This window comes from Ananas comosus, unplaced genomic scaffold (assembly GCF_001540865.1).
Source record: "Ananas comosus cultivar F153 unplaced genomic scaffold, ASM154086v1, whole genome shotgun sequence".
Taxonomy (NCBI): Eukaryota; Viridiplantae; Streptophyta; class Magnoliopsida; order Poales; family Bromeliaceae; genus Ananas; species Ananas comosus.
The window spans coordinates 33,154-54,852 of NW_017893468.1; positions in this window are offsets into that span (position 1 = coordinate 33,154).

Here is a 21,699-nt window from a genome sequence, read left to right on the forward strand (position 1 = left end):
ACGGGTATCTACACTCGGGCGCTCTACGCCCCTACAGCATTTCACACGAGATCCAGCATTAGGCAATCTTGCCTATGCACACCGGACGCACGAGCACAACCGCCTACCTCACCTTGAGGTACTACTAGGCCCACGTGCTCAAACTTGGCCACTAATCGACCGTTCTCTCAACAGTGATGCCACTTTCACTGTTCGATCTACCGGAATGACATCCAAAATTTTCGGACTACTCGGGTGCCCATAAGCATTATGGCTCGACTCTCGCAATTTACTACTCATATTGCTCTGAGAGTCATTTCGACACTTCTATCTCTACCGCGAGTCTCACTTCTCGCCATAGATTACTTCTAGCACTTTGCTAGTGCCATCTGGCTTTATACCTATACTGGCAGGTACTACGCCCTCACATAATACAAAACTCCATTTCTAGAGCAATCAAATCTATCTCCAGAAATCCACCATGAGAGAGAGCTTAGAAACTTACCTCTCCAAGAAGCTCCAACCAAGGAGAAGATGAAGAAGATGAGAAAGACATCCTTCTTCTTCTCTTTCTTTCCTTTCCTTTCTTCTTCCTCTTTTTGTCTTCTAGAGAGAGAAAGAGAGATATGAGAGGGTGTGTGGGTGAGAAATAAGAGAAAAGAGCTCTCATACCCCTCACATAGCCCCACATGTTGCATAAGTGCAAACAAGCCCCTCAACTTTTATCCTTTTACATTGCCCTCACTGGGCCACTTTCGGGTTCGGGGACCGGTCTCCCCGACGAGGGACCGGTCTCCGAGAGCTTCTCCCCGCAGTCAGCAGAGCTCGCACCCGATGCAACCGGTCTTTCTTTGGGGGACCGGTCTCTCAGGGACCGGTCTCTCCAGCAGGGACCGGTCTCCGAGAGCTGTCCACCAAGGACTTAGCCAATTTTTCTCTCCTATTGCTGCCTGCGCGTTTGGGGACCGGTCTCTCCCCACAGGGACCGGTCTCCGAGAACAGAAAACCTACAGTTTGCAGATTTTCATTTCCAAGGCTCTCGAAGATCCCCAGTAATGCACTTTTGCATTATTTGACGCCTTCGGCCTTTCCAAAGCGTACCAACCTCGCTCTTTGGTCAATTTGACCGAGGTTCGATACTTGGTTACCGAAATTTTGGTATATTACATACCCGCTCAACAAGTAGTCGATTCTGGACGAAGTCCAACTCTCGGCTCTCGAGAATTCACTTCGTTACAACCATACTGTACCAGTACACACCTGGTGTTAAACTGGTAACACATATTCCAGAATTTCAGTTTTGCATCGCTTCGACTCCAATTCACGCCGAGCAACGCTAAAACTATTCTAACTCTTTTAGAACTTAATTCTAACCCTTCCAATATTGTTGGAATGTAAATTGGATTTTGTCCAACTACTTCTCTCGACGCACTTTGGCCAACTTGACCAAAAGTGATCTAACACGATGAGGATTCCGTTAATTTCTCAAAGGCCACAAGGGCCACCAAAACTCGCGAAGTTCCAAGTCTCCGCTCGCCTCAACTTGCCCAGGGACACCGCTTGGCCCATCCCGCGCCGATCTAAATGAAGATCGCCTACGCGGTGCTATCGCTTCCTAAAACGCGACAACTCTATTAATCCTCGACCTTTTAGGTCGAACACAAGACACTTAATACCGACTCAAATCGGGCGAAAGTCACGCAAAGGCGTCTACTCTCATCACTCGGCTTCATGTTGTGTGCACCCAACATGAACACCCTCTATTGAGAATAAACCTTACCTTGAGTCTACCTCTAATATCCATTTTAGAGGTTTATGACACAACCCAATCAATTAACCTTTCGCCAAAAGTCACAAGTCATCGTCTCTCACGAACCTTAATCTCCTATGGCTTGCTAACCTAGGGTCTCCTAGGTCCAACTAAACCATTTTCTATTATTCTTTTTATGTTTCTTTTATGCTCTGATACCATCTTATCTGTCACGCCCCGCGACCGCCCTCCTATTTGGCCGGGTCGCGGCGCCGCCGACAGATCGCCGAACGGACAGGGTTTCCCCTGTACTGCGGACAAAGTCTCCCCTGTACGTTCAAGGCATAACAATCAATACAATGTGCGAAGTTCCAACCAGGAACACATTTCAATCAAGGATTACATAATGGAAGGTATCAAACAACATAACACATCCTATGATATTACATGCATTCACATTCATCCATTTTTACATTACAAATCTCATTAGATTCCAACATTAGCTTTCACTTAACTTCCAAATACAATCCAATTTAACAATATTATTACAACTTGATTCTTTTCATTCTTCACAACCCTAAGTAAGGCCGACTCAGGGTACCGCTATCTCTGGTCTCGGTGGTAGGGCGCTAACTATGGAGCTACGCCCTCGCCTCGTGCCGCCGCGCCGCTCACGTGCGAACCTGTAACACCCCAAAATCACGTGGGGTGAGAACCAACTCCATGGTTCCTAGTGGGTACGGCCACCCAAGGAAAAAGCTCGACCAATAGGTCCAAGGGAGGCAACTGCAAGTTAGTTCAATAAACAGATAGATATATATCTTGATTATGCAACGAATAAAACCATGCATTGCCTCACGAATGCAATAATGCAATGCTATATGCAAATCATGCAATAATGCAACTATGCAACCAACTAGTAGTTCATTTGACACTACTTTCAATTCTGCTAACCATAGCTCATCCATTCGATATCTAAGGTTTCCTCTATCTTAGATTCTTGTCAATCACCGTTTTAATCATAAAGTTTCATCTACCTTTACAAGGCTAACCACCCGACTCGGTCTTGAGTCAATCGTCTGCGGAGTACCGCACTAGAACCAGGCTCGAGGCGATGGACGTCTCACATACACCTCAGCCCTAGATCCTCTCGACTAGGATACCAAATCCATAACTCATAATGCATACTTGTTGTACACTCATTTGGCTATGACCCAATCTTACCGGTTAACCATGTTAACCCCAATAACTCACAACCAAATCCCTTAATAACGGGGGACTCGAACCTCCCTAGGGACCGTCAACTGGTGGGACTTTACCACGCCCAGTGGTGACCAACTCCGGAGCGCACCGCCCGAGGGGGAGCTACCTCCCTCAAGCCAAGACGTAACGTGAGTATCGATCCAATCCTCAACTTGAGGATTCATAGCCACTCGTCACAATGCCAATGTCATGATAGGTCTCTACCTATTTAATCATGCCACTCTCTATGTCAACTTGGACCAATGTCAATATGGTTAAACTATGTTTAACAATCACTTTCTTGATGCCAATCATGTCTCTATTGTCATTGTCACCCTTGTTTACTAATGTTCAAGTCCAACTCTCACATTTACACAATAATAGGGTCCTAACATACATGAATGACACCAGAATATATATGATCAATCACCACAAGTGTTTGCTAGGTTCAAGATGCTAGGTTTAATGCCACTCGATCTAATATATATATAGATTGTCCACTATGTTCCACAACATGGCAATATGTCATCAAGTATGTTTTTCTATTTAACATAATCCACAATATGTAAATTCATAATATATCATCATGCACATATACCACTAGCATCACATGATTTGTCAACATACATATAGTCATTATCCAAAATAGTCCATACTTAGCATCTCATGCATTCTTTTAGCACTTAATTCATTATGCATTACATTTAGCATTTCTATAGTATGTTAACATGCATTCTTTTCACATTCTTATATTATGTCAATATGCATCAATATGAAATCTCATTTCTTAGACATAAAGGGCGACCTAGTCGCTTCGGTAAACACAACCCACCTCATTTCGCATTCCGATTGCTTGTCGACACTTGCAATCGGCCGCCCGCGGCACCCGGCACCCGGTTTGGCCCGATCTCTCACGCGACCACCCGAACGGCCTCCAATTCACGATCCGAAAATTAAAGGTCTTCGGTTATGTGCCACGATGCTTCAAATCCATTTTCATGAATTTACGGTATCGCCTCGGCCCTCCCGGCGGACCCGAAGCCTAAACGTCCATTTCTTTAATAACTTTGTAACGGCTCGTCGGATTGCCGAACCGTCTTCGCCAACGCGTTTCGTTACCTAGCAATTTGGTTTACGGAGGGTCAAATGAGATCAAACCCTCATATGTTGAAAGTTTGCATTTTGAGCCCTAGGTTTACAACTATGCAAGAAATCATTAAATTGCTCTATGATTCAAGCATTAATCATCTATTAGGCATCAATGGGTTCCACTAAAACCATTTCCAAAGCATTTAGACCTATCTTTAGAGATCTACCATTAAAGCCCTCATTTTGGAGCTCTAGGTTTCAATAGGTAAAAATCCACCATTAGAGCCTTGATTTCAAGCATCAAACCTCTAATTAGCATGCTAGAATACCTCTAAATCCATTCTTAGAGCTTAAAAACCAAACTAGAGAGAAATGCCATTAAAGGGTTTGAAGCTTACCTTCAAAGCTTGCTCTAATGGAGAAGAAGAAGATAGAGAAGATGAAAATCCATCCTTGAGCTTCAATCTCCACCAAAACCCTCTCTTTTTGGGAGAGATTTAGAGAGAGAAAGGGAGATCTCTCTCTCCCTCCATGTATGCGTGTGTGTGTGTGTGGCGTGTGCGCGTGTGGTGTGCGGCCGAAGGAGAAGAAGAAGCAGCAGCTTCTTAATAATACCCCCAAGACACTATTCACTCCCGGGCAGCTTGAAATCTGATAACTTTCGCCGGAGCTCCCTGAATGTCCGTTTGAGCTCAAACTTGACAGTCATGTTCGGTTTTACTTAACTTAACAAGCTGACGATCACTGGTTCAGTTTCGACCCCGTTTGGTCACTGAAAACTGTACCGAATTGCAATCTTTATCAGATAGCTTTCGGATTTTATTTCTCACTCTACCGGTGTCAAAAAAATATGAAACCTTAAATCTAGCATCATAAAAATATTTCTGACATCTCTGCCAATTTTCATAATTTTCTGAGACTGTGCATTTTCTGCTAATTTATCTGCCCCGTTTCCAACAGAAAATTCTAAATCTTCTGTTTTAATTCCGATTTCAGCACAGGTCATTTCTGACTTATGTTTTACTCCTACAAATCCAATAAAAATAGTTTCTCACACTATTTTTATTTATTTTTATTTTTATACCAAAATCTGTTATGTTACATCACTGATCTGTTGGCGCAGCAGACGGCAGCGGCGCAGCGACAGGCTGAGGTGGCTCAGCGGCAGGAGGCGCGGATGAAGCATCTTGAGGACCTCCTCCTTCAGCAGGCGGCAGCTTCAAGGGAGACCCAGGTTCCCATACCGCCAACACCCGTGGTGGACGTCGCACCGAGGGCGCAATCCCCCGCGCCCAGTTCTTCATGTGCGCCACCGGCGACCACACCTCGGGAGGAGGTGGCTGCGGTACCCCCAGATCTGAGACCGGCCACGGGGGCAGCTCTCCCCGTGAGGGCCGAGGGAGCCGAGCGGGATCGGCTCATGGATCGCCTTAGTGAGTTCAGGAGGTGCAACCCGAGGACGTTTGATGGTGAGAATGTCGACCACTGGATTGTTGAGAAGTGGTTGATGCATATAGAGAAGCTTTTTTGAGACACCTTTGTGGAGGAGCAGGACAGAGTGTGGCTCGCCACTCACTTTCTGAATGGCGAGGCCTATCGTTGGTGGTTGGACATCTCCAGCACCGACTTGACAGCGATCACTTGGACGAGGTTCAAGGAGCTCCTTCTGGCGCACTACTTTCCGACCAGCGTCAAGAGGAAGATGGAACAGGATTTGCGCAGCTTGCGCCAGGACGAGCATACAGTGGCCGAGTACGAAAGGGAGTTCTCCGGGCAACTTTACTGTGTACCGTTTGTTGTGAGGGATGATGAGGACAAGGCCCGCATTTTTGAGTGCGGATTGCGACCTTCTATCTTTCAGTTGGTACAGTCCTGCAACCTCCAGACCTACCGGGAGGTTGTGGATCGAGCATTGATAGTGGAGGCAGGAGCAGCGGATCTGCAGGAAACGTCGCGAGAGCTCAGAGAAAGGGAAGGGGAAGAGACCCGCGGCTGAGGGTGCGAGTCAGACGCACTCACGGAGGCCGCTGAGGCACCCCAGGAGCCGGAGCCAGTCGCGAGGACGTGGCTCGTCTACTCAGCGAGGAGGACCCGATCGTCGCCAGGCTCCCTGCTGTGTGATCTGTGGTGGTCCCCACTACCCGCGACAGTGTTCACACAGCCGGGACAGGTGTTTCCTGTGTGGCCAGGAGGCCACTTCCAGTCGGACTGTCCGAGGAGTCCATTGCCAGCGCCATCTTCGGCATCTGCACTAGCATCGCCAGGTCCCAGTCAGGGGACATCTTCTGCGCATCACCAGGCAGGACGGCCGCCAGTTCACCGGCAGGCGGAGGGGTCATGACAGGCCCTGAGCGGGCGCATGTATGCGACCCAGACTGAGGAGGCGGCGGCAGCCGAGAATGTGGTCGCAGGTATCATTTTACTTCATGGTATTCGAGTTAGAACTTTATTTGATACCGGTGCATCGCATTCATTCATAGACCGGCTGTTTGCCGAGTTGCATGGCATCCCACTTGTATCCTTATTGCACCCGGGCCGAGTTGTTGTACCCGACCATTCTTTGGACATTCGGGAGTTGTGCCCCAGTTGCCCTATTCGGGTTGGAGATTGGATCATGCCCATAGACTTGCTAGCGTTACATAAACTCGAGGAGTTTGATGTTGTGTTGGGCATGGATTGGTTGACTAAGTACTACGCCACTATCGATTGCAAGGATCGAACGGTGACTTTTAGAGAGCCAGGGCAGGCGGAGGTTGTGTACCTAGGATGCCAGAGTTCGCTATTTGCGATGATGATTAGCTCTTTTCGAGCTCGGCAGTTGATTAGTAGAGGCTGCGTAGCCTATTTGGCTACTATTGTGTTGCGGGGTGAGGATGACGCCCCTAGGATTGAGGATATCCCCGTAGTACAGGAGTTTGGGGATGTGTTTACAGCAGAACTTCCAGGCATGCCACCTGATAGGGAGATTGAGTTTGTAGTGGATCTCGTTCCCGGGACCACTACAATCTCAAAGGCACCCTATAGAATGGCACCAGCAGAATTGAAGGAGCTGAAGGCACAGTTACAGGATCTTCTAGACAAGGGTTTTGTGCGACCGGGTGTGTCACCTTGGGGGGCACCAGTTTTGTTTGTGAAGAAGAAGGATGGATCACTTCGTTTATGCGTGGACTATCGTGAACTTAATAAAGTCACGATTAAGAACAAGTATCCATTGCCGAGGTTGATGATCTTTTTGGTCAGCTTCAGGAATCTTGTGTGTATTCCAAGAGCGACTTGCAGTCGGGATATCACCAGTTGAGGATCAGACCTGAGGATGTATCGAAGACGGCTTTTAGAACACGGTATGGACACTATGAGTTTACAGTTATGCCGTTTGGGCTTACAAATGCCCCGGCAGCTTTTATGGATTTAATGAACCGTGTTTTCAAGCCTTATTTAGACAGGTTCGTCGTGGTGTTCATCGACGACATTTTGGTCTATTCCCGAAGTGATGCGGATCACGTGGAACACTTGAGACTAGTACTTCAAGTGCTTCGGGAGAAGAAGCTCTACGCCAAGTTGAAAAAGTGTGAATTTTGGCTTAGAGAGGTGGCGTTTTTGGGCCATTTGATTTCAGGATCAGGCATAACCGTGGACCCGAGGAAAATTGAAGCTATCAAGGATTGGCCGAGGCCAACGAGCGTGACCGAGATACGGAGCTTCATTGGTTTGGCCGGCTACTATCGACGGTTCGTCGAGGGATTTGCAAAGTTATCTACTCCCCTCACGAGGCTTACGCATAAAGGCACCAAGTTTATTTGGAATGATGCGTGTGAAAAGAGCTTTCCAGAATTGAAGTAGCGATTGACAACCGCCCTAATCCTTACCTTGCCGACTGCTTGAGCAGGGTATGTGATTTATAGTGATGCTTCCTTTAATAGATTGGGCTGTGTTTTGATGCAGGACGGGAAAGTGATCGCGTATGCTTCTCGCCAATTGAAGGAATATGAAAGAAACTATCCTACCCATGACTTGGAGCTGGCGGCCGTAGTCTTTGCTTTGAAGCTATGGCGCCACTATCTTTACGACGAGCGATGCGAAGTATATACGGATCACAAAAGCTTAAAGTATCTATTCACTCAGAAGGAGTTGAACTTGAGGCAGCGCAGATTGTTGGAGCTACTCAAGGATTATGATTTGACGATACTTTACCACCCGGGCAAGGCTAACGTGGTGGCAGATGCGCTAAGTAGAAAATCGACGGAAAACTTAGCGATGCTTATGGTTACTCAACCGCCGTTGATCGAGCAGATGAAGCGGTTGGAGTTGGAGGTGGTGGCTCTTGATACACCTTTGAGGTTGATGACCTTGGTGGTGCAACCTACACTTTTAGAAAGGATTAAGAAAAGCAAGCTTCCGACTCGGAGTTGCAAAGGATTCGAGCTAAGTTGGTTGATGGTTGCACCGGAGATTTCACATCAAACGGTGATGGATTGATGCGTTTCCGTGGAAGGCTATATGTACCGGCGGACTTGGGCATTAAAGAGGACATTCTTCAAGAAGCACACCGAGCACCGTATACCATACATCCGGGAGGCACCAAGATGTACAAGGATTTGAAATTACTTTATTGGTGGCCCGGGATGAAAAAGGATGTTGGTGAGTTTGTTGCTAGATGTTTAACTTCCCAACAGGTGAAGGCTGAGCACCGAGTTCCTGCGGGGAAGTTTCAGAGCCTACCGATTTTAGTGTGGAAATGGAAAAAGATCACCATGGATTTTGTGGTGGGATTGCCACGCTCACAGGCCGGGCATGATGCTATTTGGGTGATCGTGGATAGATTGACGAAATCAGCACATTTCATACCTATCCACACTACTTGTACTGGTGAGAGACTCGCACAGGCTTACCTGGATGAGATTGTGCGATTGCACGGGGTACCTACTTCTATAGTATCGGATCGAGACCCCCGTTTTGTATCCCACTTTTGGAGAAGCTTACAGGATGCTCTGGGTACGTGCTTGGACTTCAGCACTGCTTTCCACCCCCAGAGTGACGGGCAGTCGAAGCGTACTATACAGACTCTCGAGGATATGCTTCGAGCCTGCGTGATTAACTTCCAGAGAGGATGGTTGCAGCATCTACCGATGGCAGAGTTTGCTTATAACAACAGTTATCAAGCAAGCATCAAGATGGCACCGTTCGAGGCACTCTATGGACGGAAGTGTAGATCGCCACTTCATTGGAGTGAAGTTGGCGAGAGATTGGCTTTAGGCCCAGATGTGCTCCAGGAAGCAGAGGACAAGGTTCGCATTGCTTGGGAGCGACTGTTGACAGCCCAGAGTAGGCAGAGGAGTTACACTGACAGGCGTCGACGAGACTTGGAGTTTTAGATTGGAGACCATGTGTTCTTAAAAGTCTTGCCGACCAAAGGAATTAAAAGATTTAGAATCCAGGGTAAGTTGAGCCCCCGATATATTGGACCGTATGAGGTTTTGGAGCGTGTAGGCCCGGTAGCGTATAGACTCGCTCTACCGCCAAACCTATCGGGTGTACACAATGTGTTCCACGTATCGGTCTTTCGGAAGTACATCCACGACCCGGCTCACGTGTTGGATGCTACACCTTTGGAGCTGCGGGATGACTTGAGCTTTGAGGAGCAACCTTTAAGGATTTTGGCTCGCGAGGTAAAAAGATTGCGGAACCGGAAAATCCCCTACGTAAAGGTCTTTTGGAGCAGCCACGACGAGCGCGAGGCCACTTGGAAGCTGGAGAGCGCACTGAGGGAGCGCTATCCCCATCTTTTTCAGATGGAGGCTTGAGGTATTTGTCATTTCGAGTTTCGCGGACAAAACTCCTTTTTAGGAGGGGTGAATGTAACACACTGGACCTTTGCAAATTGCGAGGTTCAAGTGGTTGGTTGTGTGCTGAGCAATTCCAGACTTTCTGGTTGGTCGTTGACAGTGTTCCGACCTATGGCTCGCATCCGGAGAAGTGAGGTTTTAAGCCTAGCACAAAAATCCGAAAAAACGAATTTTTGGATAACTCTCGGATTGCATTTTCTGAGGCTGTGTACCGGTACAGGCTGATGGCTGTACCGGTACAAGGTTGATGGCTGTACCGGTACAGCCACCGGGCTTGTGCCGGTATAGAGCCGGTTACCCTACCAACCCGAGCCTCGGGTTGTGACTTTCGTGGGGCTTGTACCGGTACAAGGGCCCGTGTACCGGTACAAGGAGGCAGTTTTTGAGCAGTTTGAACTGCAGGGGTGTTTTTGCGATTGTGGGCCCCTTATATCAGCACCCACGTCCTTGAGGCCTCCCATGAGCTCACCAGCAGCAGGAGGAGAGGTAAGGGAGCCCTCCACACCTCCCTCTTTGATTTCTTGGGTTTTTGCTTGGGTTTTGAGAGATTAAAATCTCTCTTTTGCTTATTAGAGGCTTTCCCACCTTGGTAGAAGCTTGAACCTTGGGTTTGGAGCTAGAGAGGAGGAAGATCTCCACACTTGGTGAACTTAGAGCCTTGTTGGAAGCTTCTAGGAGGTTAGTAGCTCATTCTCTTCCTCTAGATTTGAGTTTTGTTACTTTATGATAGTTGAAACCTAGAATGAGGTTTTAGGGCTTATTTTGGGCATTTTGCATCTAGGGCTTTTGGAGCTAAATTATTGGGATTAGAACCTTCCTCTAGGCTAGATTGGAAGGGTTCTAGCTCTCTTTTGAAGCTTTGGAAGAGATTTCTTCTCTTGAGGTGAGTTTTGGCCCTTTTTGCTTCTAGGTTAATGTTTGATCTTATAGTTGATCGTAACGCCCATGTATCTCTTCGCTCAATACTTTTAGGGTATTTTGAGACTCGTGGACAACTCCGTTCGGCGAATCGACGGACACAACGACGGTTCGGTGGGTTTGACCTAGCCACACAATGAGAAAATCTCATTTGTGATGTTTTGAGTATCGTTAATTGATAAAACATGCATCATCATGTTAGATACATTTATTATGATTTTTAGAATGCTTAAAATGCCTATGTTACATGTAATGAAATTTTGGACCTCTATGTAGTAGAGAGTTGCTTGAGAGACATAGGGTTGCATTAGCGTTCTATATGAGACTTGGTTTCATGTTTCTATTGTGTAAATGAGCCTTGATACATGCATTCAACCTTCAGTTTAATTGAGACATGAGAGATAACAAAATTGCCTTATAGAGGCACCGAACTTGGTTATTATGTGGTTTAGAGGGCTAATGTCATCAAGTGGCATTGAGCTCGGGACATGGTTGAACCTAGTGAATAGGGCCATTGAGGGATTGGAAACATGTTGAACATTAAATTGTCTAAGTATCATCAAGGGGCACTAGGCGTAATGAACGTCTAAACTTCACATTATGACTTAGAACTAGATCTTCGGGATGCTAGTGACTATACCATGTTAGAGACATGAGGATTGGATACTTGAGACTTGGACTACACTTGCTTGCCATTTGTGCTCATTCGCACATGCTTGTGAGGGTCGCTCCCTACAAGCCGGCACTCCGGAGTTAGCCTACGCCACTTATATTCGCTCGTGCGGTATTGAGAAGCCTACGGGATCGAGTGGGACAGACACATTCCAAGAGTAGGGATGTTGGGCTACCACAGACACTTAGGCGGCACAAACTGGACTACCTTTGGTAGGTCCTTACGTGGAAATGAAAATCGACACAGTGTTGAGAATGAATAATCACTACTAGATAGGCTTAGTAGTTGGATTACTTGACATGCTCATGACATAGCATTAGGATATATAGTATACTTGCCTGTTTCATTCATTGCATCATAGTATACTGGGCTGCTTTGATAGAGCTTATTCTCTATGTATTGACATACTGCATCGAGATGCTTACTTGTCGGTTAATTGGAACTCAATAGTCATGCTTTGGACATACTTATCGTGATAGAGTAGATGTACTATACTTTGACATCATGCTTACTTGAGACATAGTAGTATAGCATTTCATTTATGTTTTCTTTCTACAGTTCCTATACTCGCTCTTTATTGCTTATTATTATTGTCGTTACTTACCCTTTTCTTTTGGGGCCTAGTAGAGCTTGAGCTGAGGTCAGTAATTGCCCACTGGGAACTATAAATTATAGTTCTCACACCCTCTTTTCTCGATGTTTTTTAGAGCCTTCCACGCCGGGAGAGGCTAGGGACCGCGGGAAGGGAGTTGCTTCGAGCTAGCTTCCTTCGAGGATGATTTGATAGGTGGTCTACCTCTCGTTATTTTTTTTTTTGAGAGGTCGACAGTTATACCCGTATATGTATAGAGACCACCATTTTTGCACTAGAGACAACTTTTGCACTACTTTATGTCTTACTTTTATTGTTTTAGTTATGTTTCCTTACTCTGGTTATAGATGATAGAACTTTACCCGCTCTGATATCATTAGTTGTCTTTTACTCTAATTGTTCTTTCTCTTGCTTTGTTTCCGCTGTTGTTGTAGACGCCTTATATGTGTAGACATATGGCGGGTCTAGGCACGCTACCGGGAGGGCCTCCGCCGGTCCCGGGGCGTGACAAAGTTGGTGTCACACAATCAATATCATAGCTCAGTCGGCGTCGATGGAAGTGCGGCTGCAGTAAGAGAGTAGAGCATGGCATAGATATTGGGGCGGTGGAGGAGAAGGAGAATGGGGAGGAAGCAAGAAGGAGAAGGAAAGAAAAAAACGACAAGTAGAAGGAAGACTAACCGAGAGCAAAGAAAAATTACTGAGAGAGAAAAAGGAATAAAGATATTTTGTCTAGTTTTCTAAAAATTCGGAACGAATCTACAAACTCTAAAATGGTAGTCCAATTTTGCAACAACACAAAGTTGGTGGATTTTTTATGCAAATTGGCCATTTTCAAAGGAAAATGCAATTTCTAGTCATCAGAACTAATAATTAATCTATTATTTTTATCCTTCAATTCGCAAATTCTTTTTTCAATATGCGCAATATGTCCTTTTTTTTTAAAATTGGCCAATTCTTACTAGATTACATTCTAATTCAGGCACATAATAAACATCAGATACTATAATATGATCACCATTACGTGCTCGAATTAGAATATTACCTTTTTCTTGAACAACAATTTTTCTTTCATCTCCTAGTTTTGCCATTATACTTTCTTTATCACCTAAACTTATAAACATCTCTCTTTTACCGCACTTGTGGTTACTACAGCCTATATCTAAGTACCAAATATTATATTTTGGTGATTCAACAATATTAAACATTGGTGCATTATTGTCATCCTTAGATTCAAATTTTTTATTCTTATTTTCAACAAAATCTGCATTAATATTATTTTTCTCATTAGCTTGTTTTATTCTGCACTCAAATTGATAGTGCATGTATTTATTGCAATAATAACATTGAATCCAAAATTTGTCATACCTTCGCTGATTGTGGTAATTACCTCCCTCTTGCTCTTCTGTTTGAATTTGAACCATCTGTATCACCAACGACTATTTTGTTTTGGCCTCGGCCTTTGCTGCAGCCATGATCACGCCTGCCACTATGGCCACGTCCTTTGCCGCCTCTGTTTCCTCCCTGAATTCTGTCGCTGATTGTAAGTTGGGCTTTGAGAGCTTGTTCAAACCTGCATTATGCTCTCACTTTCACATACTGTTTGTAGGCTTGGAACAATTCCAGTAAATCTTCTACTGTTAGCTTGTCTATGTCTTCGGCCACCTCAATTGAAGAAACAACCTGATCATATTTGCCAGTAACTGGTCTCATGATTTTTTCAATAATTAATTTGTGGGGCCAGTTTTCTTCATTCATCTGTATTTGATTTGATAAGGATACTATCTGACTAAAATAGCTGTCGATTAATCACCTTTGTTCATCTATAAAGATTCAATTTCTACTTTAAAAATTCGGAGTCATACCCTTTTTACTTTATCTGCGCCTTCGTAACTCCTCTCGAGCGTGTTTTGGGCCTCTTTCACTATCTTGGCATCCGATAGCCTCTCAAAAATAACTTCATACACCGCCGGATACAAAAAGAATAGTTCCTTTATATCTTTCTTTCAATAATCTTTGAGCGCTTCCTTCTTTGTGGCAACAAGCGTTTCGAACTCACTATCAATGACATCTATGAAGCCATCCTTCACAATACCCCATAACTCTTGGGATGAGAATAAGCACTGTATCTTGATACTCTAGTAATCAAAGTTTTTATCCGTAAACTTTGGAAGCTATGGTTGAATCCCGTTTAGGGCCATGATCAACTCTTGATGTTGTAGGTGTATATATTCAAAAAATAGAGGTTAGCTACAAAATAATTTAAAAAAGTATCAACGAGTCGATCAAGCCGAGGCACGGATATCTCGCTCTCTTTAAGGAGATTCAAGCCCTCTGCGGTTGGTAAAGCCTTTGAACCGATGAAGCAGAGCACTGACCTGTCCCCTCCAGGATACAATGGCTCGACCCTCGTCGTGTGGCTTCACGAACTCTGCACAAGTAGATGAGCCCAAAGTGTAGCACACTGGACCTGTGCAAATGGCGAGGTTCGTGTGTTTGGGTTGGATTCCGAGCTTTTTCACACTTGGTGGAAGGTCGTAGATTGTATTCCGACCTAAAAGTTTGAAATTCTGGATTTTGGCTAAGTCATGAGAGTTTTCATTCTCGGGGACCAGTCCTTGGTATTAGAGACCGGTCCCTCCGGAATAGTGTTGCGGCAGACTTGAGGCAACCGGTCCTTGGCAGGGAGAGACCGATTTTCGAGAGCGTGTTATGCGGGAGGGTCCTGAAGGACCGGTCCCAGCTGGGAGAGACCGGTCCCTCTGGGCGAAAATTGCCCAGTTCGGGCTGATGCACTGATTGGATTCTCGAGGGGCCTAAGTGGATTTTATTACATGAGAGGGCTTTTAGGCCATTTCCTCTCTCTCTTTCCCTCACTTCTCACTCTCTCACTCTCTGGAAAGAGAAAGAGAAGAAGGAGAAGAAGAAGAAGGAGAAGAAGGAGAGCAAGCTTGGAGGCTTTGGAGCACCTTCCTCTCCCTCATTTCTCACTATTGCAGGCTTGGAGCTTAGACTTGGAGCTTTGTGGAGGATCAATCTTTAACCCTTGAGGATTTTGAGCTTGGTTTGGAGTATCCTAGAGGTAAGTGACTAGTTTCTTTCCTCTAAATTCTAGTTTTGGAGCTTTACTCTAGATGAAACCCTAGATTTGGATTTTAGGGTTTATTTTGGAGATTTTTTATTTGAGGGCTTTGGGACCCAATTGATTGGTTTAGAACCTTCCTCTAGGTTGGATTGGAAGGGTTCTTGCTCTCTTTGGAAGCTTGAGAAAAGATTTCTACACAAGAGATGAGTTATGCCCTCTATGCCTAGATGGTTAAATATTGAGCTTAGTATTGTTCGTAAGGTTCGTTTGACTCTTGTTCTTACATCTTTAGGGTGCTAGGAGACTAGTGGACACCTCCGTTCGGAGAAACGAAGAGTTCCGTTTTTCGGTGGGTTTGACTTCATGAAAACGGGGCAAAATGGCCCCTATGCTTTCTATACTTTTTGTAAAGTCTTTTTGAATGCAAATCCATGCTAGATAGGACTTATGTGAATTTTAGAACACTTAAAATGCATGTGCTATTGTAAGATAAATTTCACTCTATATAGTAGAGCATTTTGGGTAATCTTTATGCATGTGAGAAGTGTTTGAGATAGCAAGGAGAATCATGTCTCTTATGTTTAGTTAACTCATAATTGTGTAATTGTAAACACTACACCATGATTGGACTTGGTGAACAAAGTGTCATAAAGGGGCACTTAATTTGGTAGACTATGAGGCTATTATATTGAGATATTGACATGATGACATAGTGATAGGCCATTGACATCTATTACTTTCCATGTTTTACACATGATAACATAGAGATAGGCCTTGAGACATTCGAATATTCCATGTTGTTAGACATGAGGACTTGGTACTTGAGACGGATCTTACGTTACTTGCCATTGTGCTCATTCGCACATACTTGTAGGGGTCGCTCCCTACAAGCCGGCACTCCAGAGATAGCCACCGCGATACATATTCGCCATGCGGGATTGGGCGCCGAAGTGGATTGCCGTGGGCTAGGCTCATCCCTAGGGTGGGGATGTTGACTACCACGGGACCATTAGACTCGGCACCGGCCAGACAGCCTACGGGTGGGTCTCAGGGCCAGACAGCCTTCGGGCGGGTCTCTTTAGATTTGACTTTGAGCATTTATCATGACATGTGGACATTGACTAGAATAGTAAACTGGACATTTTACTATTACATTGTGGACTTTATATTTGGTTGCATATTCGCTCGTATTCTTGGTAGAATAGCTTTCTTACTTATGCTAAATTATGCTAAGTAGAGATATCTTGTGGTAACATGTATTCATGTTTATTTACCTGTTGTACATATCGCTCTTACTCCTATTGTTGACTGACCCCTTTTTGTAGCTTCTGGGCCTAGTGGCGCATTTCACTGAAGTCAGTAATTGCCCACTGGAAACTATTATTTAATAGTTCTCACGCCCCTGTTTCTATGTTTCCTTTTCAGAGCCTTCGGCACCGGCGGAGGCACGGGATCGCGGCAAGGGTGTCGCCTAGCTTGATAGATAGCGGAGCTCGCTTTTGCTCCTAGGTGGTTACTCTCTTTTGTGTTTTTGTGAGAGGGAGGTTTTGTACCATGTATAGAGACCACCTATGTACCTTGTTTAGCTCTTGTATTTGGGATTCCTATTGTATTACTTTATATTTTTACATAGTAGATTTAGCCTTATGTTCTCCCCTTATTGTAGCTTATAGATATACTTTGCTTTGATACTTCTAGATATTCTCCTTTTGTTGCTTTATTTATCGCTTCGTTATTTCTTTTATCGTTTTGTTTTAAACGCCTTGTATGTTTTGGACATACGGCGGGTCTGGGCACGCGCCGTGCGGGCTTTCGCTGGGTCCCGGGGCGTGACACAAAGCTCCACCAAAAGAAACACCTTTCTTTGACCTTCTCTCTCTCATGTATAATTAAAATAACTTGTTGTTTGATGAGTTGTGTGTAAGTAAAAAGAGAAGCCTCTTTATATAGGCTTCAAAAGTATAGGTTACGAAAGTATTAAACCCATAGGTTACATAGTTAGTGCTATAGGAGTTTACGAAAGCATAGGTTAGGTTTCAATCAAAGTAGAGTTATGAAGTAACTTGCATTCCTCCATGAATGCAAGAGTATAAGTTATCAAAAGGTTATTAAAATCATATTAATAATAAAATGTAACAACATTCCCACTCATTTTATTATTAAAAATATATGAGAGTTTGATGGCCAAAGAAAGATCATTATACATAATGAAGGTGTACTCTGCATTGAACCTTCACTTAGTGAAATAGTAATCTCTACTCTAGAGCCAGAGTGGTCCTAGAGTTGAATTTTGGCTGCTTAGGGGAAATAGAAAGTTACTGCTCACATATAACAATCCAGGTGTTGACATGAGCTTTAATAGCTAGCACGTTACGGCCTTGTGCTGATCCCGGTTTTCATGAGCATTTTTGAGAATAAGCCCGTTCTCATAGGAAGCGGCCTCACTTCCATGCTCACATAGGTGAAATCCGTCAAGGGTGCTCCTGTAATTCTGACACCCTGCTCATAAAAGCCACAGATTTCATTAAAAGCAAAAGCTCAACCTTCTTTTCATTACAGGATGAATGCACCCACACCATAGGGATAGGTAAAAATGCGATCATATAGATCTATATATTGTGCATTCTTTACGACCACCATATGATTCGTTTTTTCCATTGAACCCAATTTTCAGGATCTCTGATCATCGGGTTGGGTATCCTCATACGTGGTTCATGATATTATGGGCTTCAACCCTATTCCCCGTCGATGTGCTATTATTCTCCATATCTATCCTTCTCTTCAAGGCCTGGTTAATTGGATCTGCCAGCGATTATCAGTAGCAATTTAATATAATCTACACTGATAATATCATTGTTCATATATGATCTCACACCCCGTGACTGTGTTTCTTCTTACGCGATCTGGCATACGTTATAATAATGTTTCTTACGCTAACAATAGTAAACAGTGCTATCAAGTGTTATTAACACTGATTGTAAAACCTGATTTTCCACAAATGAAATCTCAGATCAATAGTCTCTCAACAACTAGCTTCCTCGCTTACTGAGTAAGCAATACGCTCGGTTCCAAGTTAGTGAATTACATAATAGTTTGCTTTTTAGATATTCCAAACACTATACACCACCTCTGCAAATAAAATATAATATGTAGACGATGAAATCACCTGATAGGATCGTTGTATTAGCCCATCACTGTAACCTCAATTACAGCAGGAATACTTCCCATAAAAACAAGCATTAAGTTTTTGTACCAACGACCTACTCTCACACGTTTCATGGCATGCCAATGCTGTTGTACCCGGCTTGCTTGTAAATCTATAAGTATCCTACTGCTGAATGCAATATCACGTCTCGTCTACTAATCAATTGCAAACCGCAAGCTCCCAATCATTATAGCATATTCCTTTGATTCAAAATTTCATTTTCACTTTTTTAACAGTAAAATATAAGTGAACACTCAATCAAAAGGTTAGTCAGGTGCTCGCGAATTAGAAAGTTGTCACTTTCTTAAAATTTCGTCGATATAATGCGACTGACAATGAAAGATCCATCTTGTGTTTGTGTAATTTTCATACCCAAATATATAGTTAGCCTCAGCAAAAGATCTTTCATTTTAAAATAATGCATTTAGCATATCATTTCTGTCTCAAATTGATAACATTTAATTAGAAGCCAACATTCAGCCAAATCATCCACATATAAGGCTCAAACAATCAAACATGCAACTTCAAAAGTTCTTGCAATAGATTGCATTATCAAATCTCAGCTTTTTAATTAAAGCATTCTTCAATCAGCAAGAATCAAATTTATTCATTGCCCACTGGTCTAGGCTGCTTAATCCATAAAGCGATTTAATTTAGTGTACAACACTTATTTTCTTGCCAAGCTCCAATAACCCTCAGGTTGGTCCATATAAAAATTTCTCTCTATGGGTCACCATTCAGAAAAGGCCAGTTTTTACATCCATTCTGCATGAATTTGTAAGTATGAACGCAGCAATAAGCAATCAGAACTCTATGGATGTCTCTTGTAACACGGAGAAAAATATCAACAGAAGTCTAAATCTTTTTGTGTTATAACACTTTTGCGTAAGTCATTAGCCTTTTATACTTGTTACACTCCCATCCCGTTTTAACTTCCTTTGTCTAAGGACCCATTATGTACAAGTCCTCGGTGTAAATCCACTATTTTCATGCTTTATTAGAAAATTATGATTCCATCTCATCAGATACACCTCTTCGAACAAAATTGAATCAATCTGAAGATAAAGCTTCTATGTAAGAAAGTAGATTTCTTCAATATTTAGAACAACATAATCAGCGGCAAAATCTTTATTCTATTCTGTTCTCGTTTGCATTTTCTAGATTACAAAAATATTTTTTTCTTGATTTTGCACAAAAAGCTTTAAAAAACATTACGGTTTATTTGAAACCATTTAAAATCATTGACCCCCACTCATTTTTCGAATTTCAAGAAACTTTTCCTTATAAAAAAGGCATCTCTTATTCAAAATATCACATTATTTTCAAGGTGTCTAAAATTTATAGCTGTACTGTTCAAAGCATATCCGTAAGAAAAACACAAGTGGCCAGCTCGTAACCCCAATTGTCTTTAGGGCTCTCGACCTCACATATGCTAGACAACCCCACACTTTATGATATCCAAATTTGTTAATATTCTATCCACAACAAAGGGTTCACCTTAGACTTCTTATGTGGCACGCCAATTCAAGGATATAACATTGTAGTTAAATGCTTCACTCCAAGGTTTAGGGGTACACTCAGTGTCAACTATCATAGCATTTGTTAGCTCAATATAATGTCTATTTTTATCTCTCAGGCCACTCCATTAACAGGTAGGTGAATATGAGAAGTAGTCTCATGGATAATATCCTAAGACTGCACAAAAGAGTTGAATCCCGCTAGATTTATACTCACGGACCTCTTGATCACTCTTATCTCTTTATCTTTTTACCGAAGTCTGTGTTTTCTACTTCATGGAGAAAATCTTTTAAATTTCAAAAGCACTATCACATTTATTTTAAAAATAAAATAAAGTATATTTAGAAAAATTATCGATTAAGAAGTGATAAAATTCTATTGCCTACACGAGTTAGATTTCCTTCAAATTCACAAAATCACTCAGTGAATTAGCTCAAAGTAATTCGGTACTCTGTTCATATTCTTTATGAGTCGTTTAGTAATTTTTAAACTTGGCTTACATGTTTCACATTTAGTCAAAATCCACTATGCGTCTGTGGAATGTTAATCCTAAATTATCATCAAGCTAACATTACCTGCTGTTGATATGACACAAACGAGCCAAGGCCAAAAATTCACAAAGAGCATCGTAAGCAGAAGAGATGATGCCTTATTCTCATGTTTAGTTTAAAACATTCTGTCACATGCATATCTTTTCCTACAAAACTTCCATTATTTTAAATCACTACTGATCAGACTATATGGTTGTTTGAAGCCAGCTTTATTTAGAAGAAACTTACGTCAAGTTCTTCCTAATCGAGGTGTATACAAACACATCTTTAGATAAGCCACCCTTTCAGAAGAAATTTTAACTCAGATCTCACCACTCCTTGAAACTTCAGAGTATGCGAAGCACAAGCATATACTTCTTGGTGTTCATAGAGAGTATATATTTGTAAACCAAGTCTCATCATTGACAGACATGGCTATTGGTCACTAGAGTTGCCACAATCTTACAGCATTATCCACTAAGCATAATGTCTGTTATCATGCGCCACAAGTGGCTCCTCGTAACATTAGCTTGAGGTAAACCTTTATGTTTTCAATATTTTGGCAAGTCTCGAGCAATATGCCCACTTTTCACACAGATATAGCCAAAACTATATTTTTTCAACATAGAAGGAGCGTCTTTGGTCATTTTCTTAAATTGAGCGTCAATCATTGTCTTTTAATTTTCTTCTTAGGCTTTCAGTATGTATTTCTAGAACGCATTTGTTATTAGCGCTAAAGTATCTGTAGAACGCATACTAAGTACGCTTAGTGCACCGAGATCATTCTCTTTTGTTTTCAAGTGATTTTCGTTTTGCCCTCTGTCTCTCTTCACCGAATTGCGTGGTAATTATATCTCCGAGGAGACATTCCTCTTTGCTTGTGAGTTTTCAGCAGTATCGTTTTGAACTTTTCATGTGTAGCTCAATTCCTTGAATCTCCTTAAAATTGGTAGTGTATATTTCAAAAAATAGAGCTGTTAGCTACAAAATTAATTTAACAAAAGCTATCAACGAGCTCGATCAAATCGAGCGACGATATCTCGCTCTCTTTAAGGAGCATTCAATATTGCCCTCTGCGTTGGCAAAGCCTTTGAAACGCATGCCAGATAGCAGCACTGATATTGTCCCTTCAGAGTACCACACGGGCTCGACCTCTCGTTGTCGTGGCCTTCACCAATTCTCACAGTAGATGAGGCCAAGCCCACCAAAAGAAACACCCTTTCTTTGACCTTCTCGCTCTGCAGTATAATTAAAATAACTTGTTGTTTGATGAGT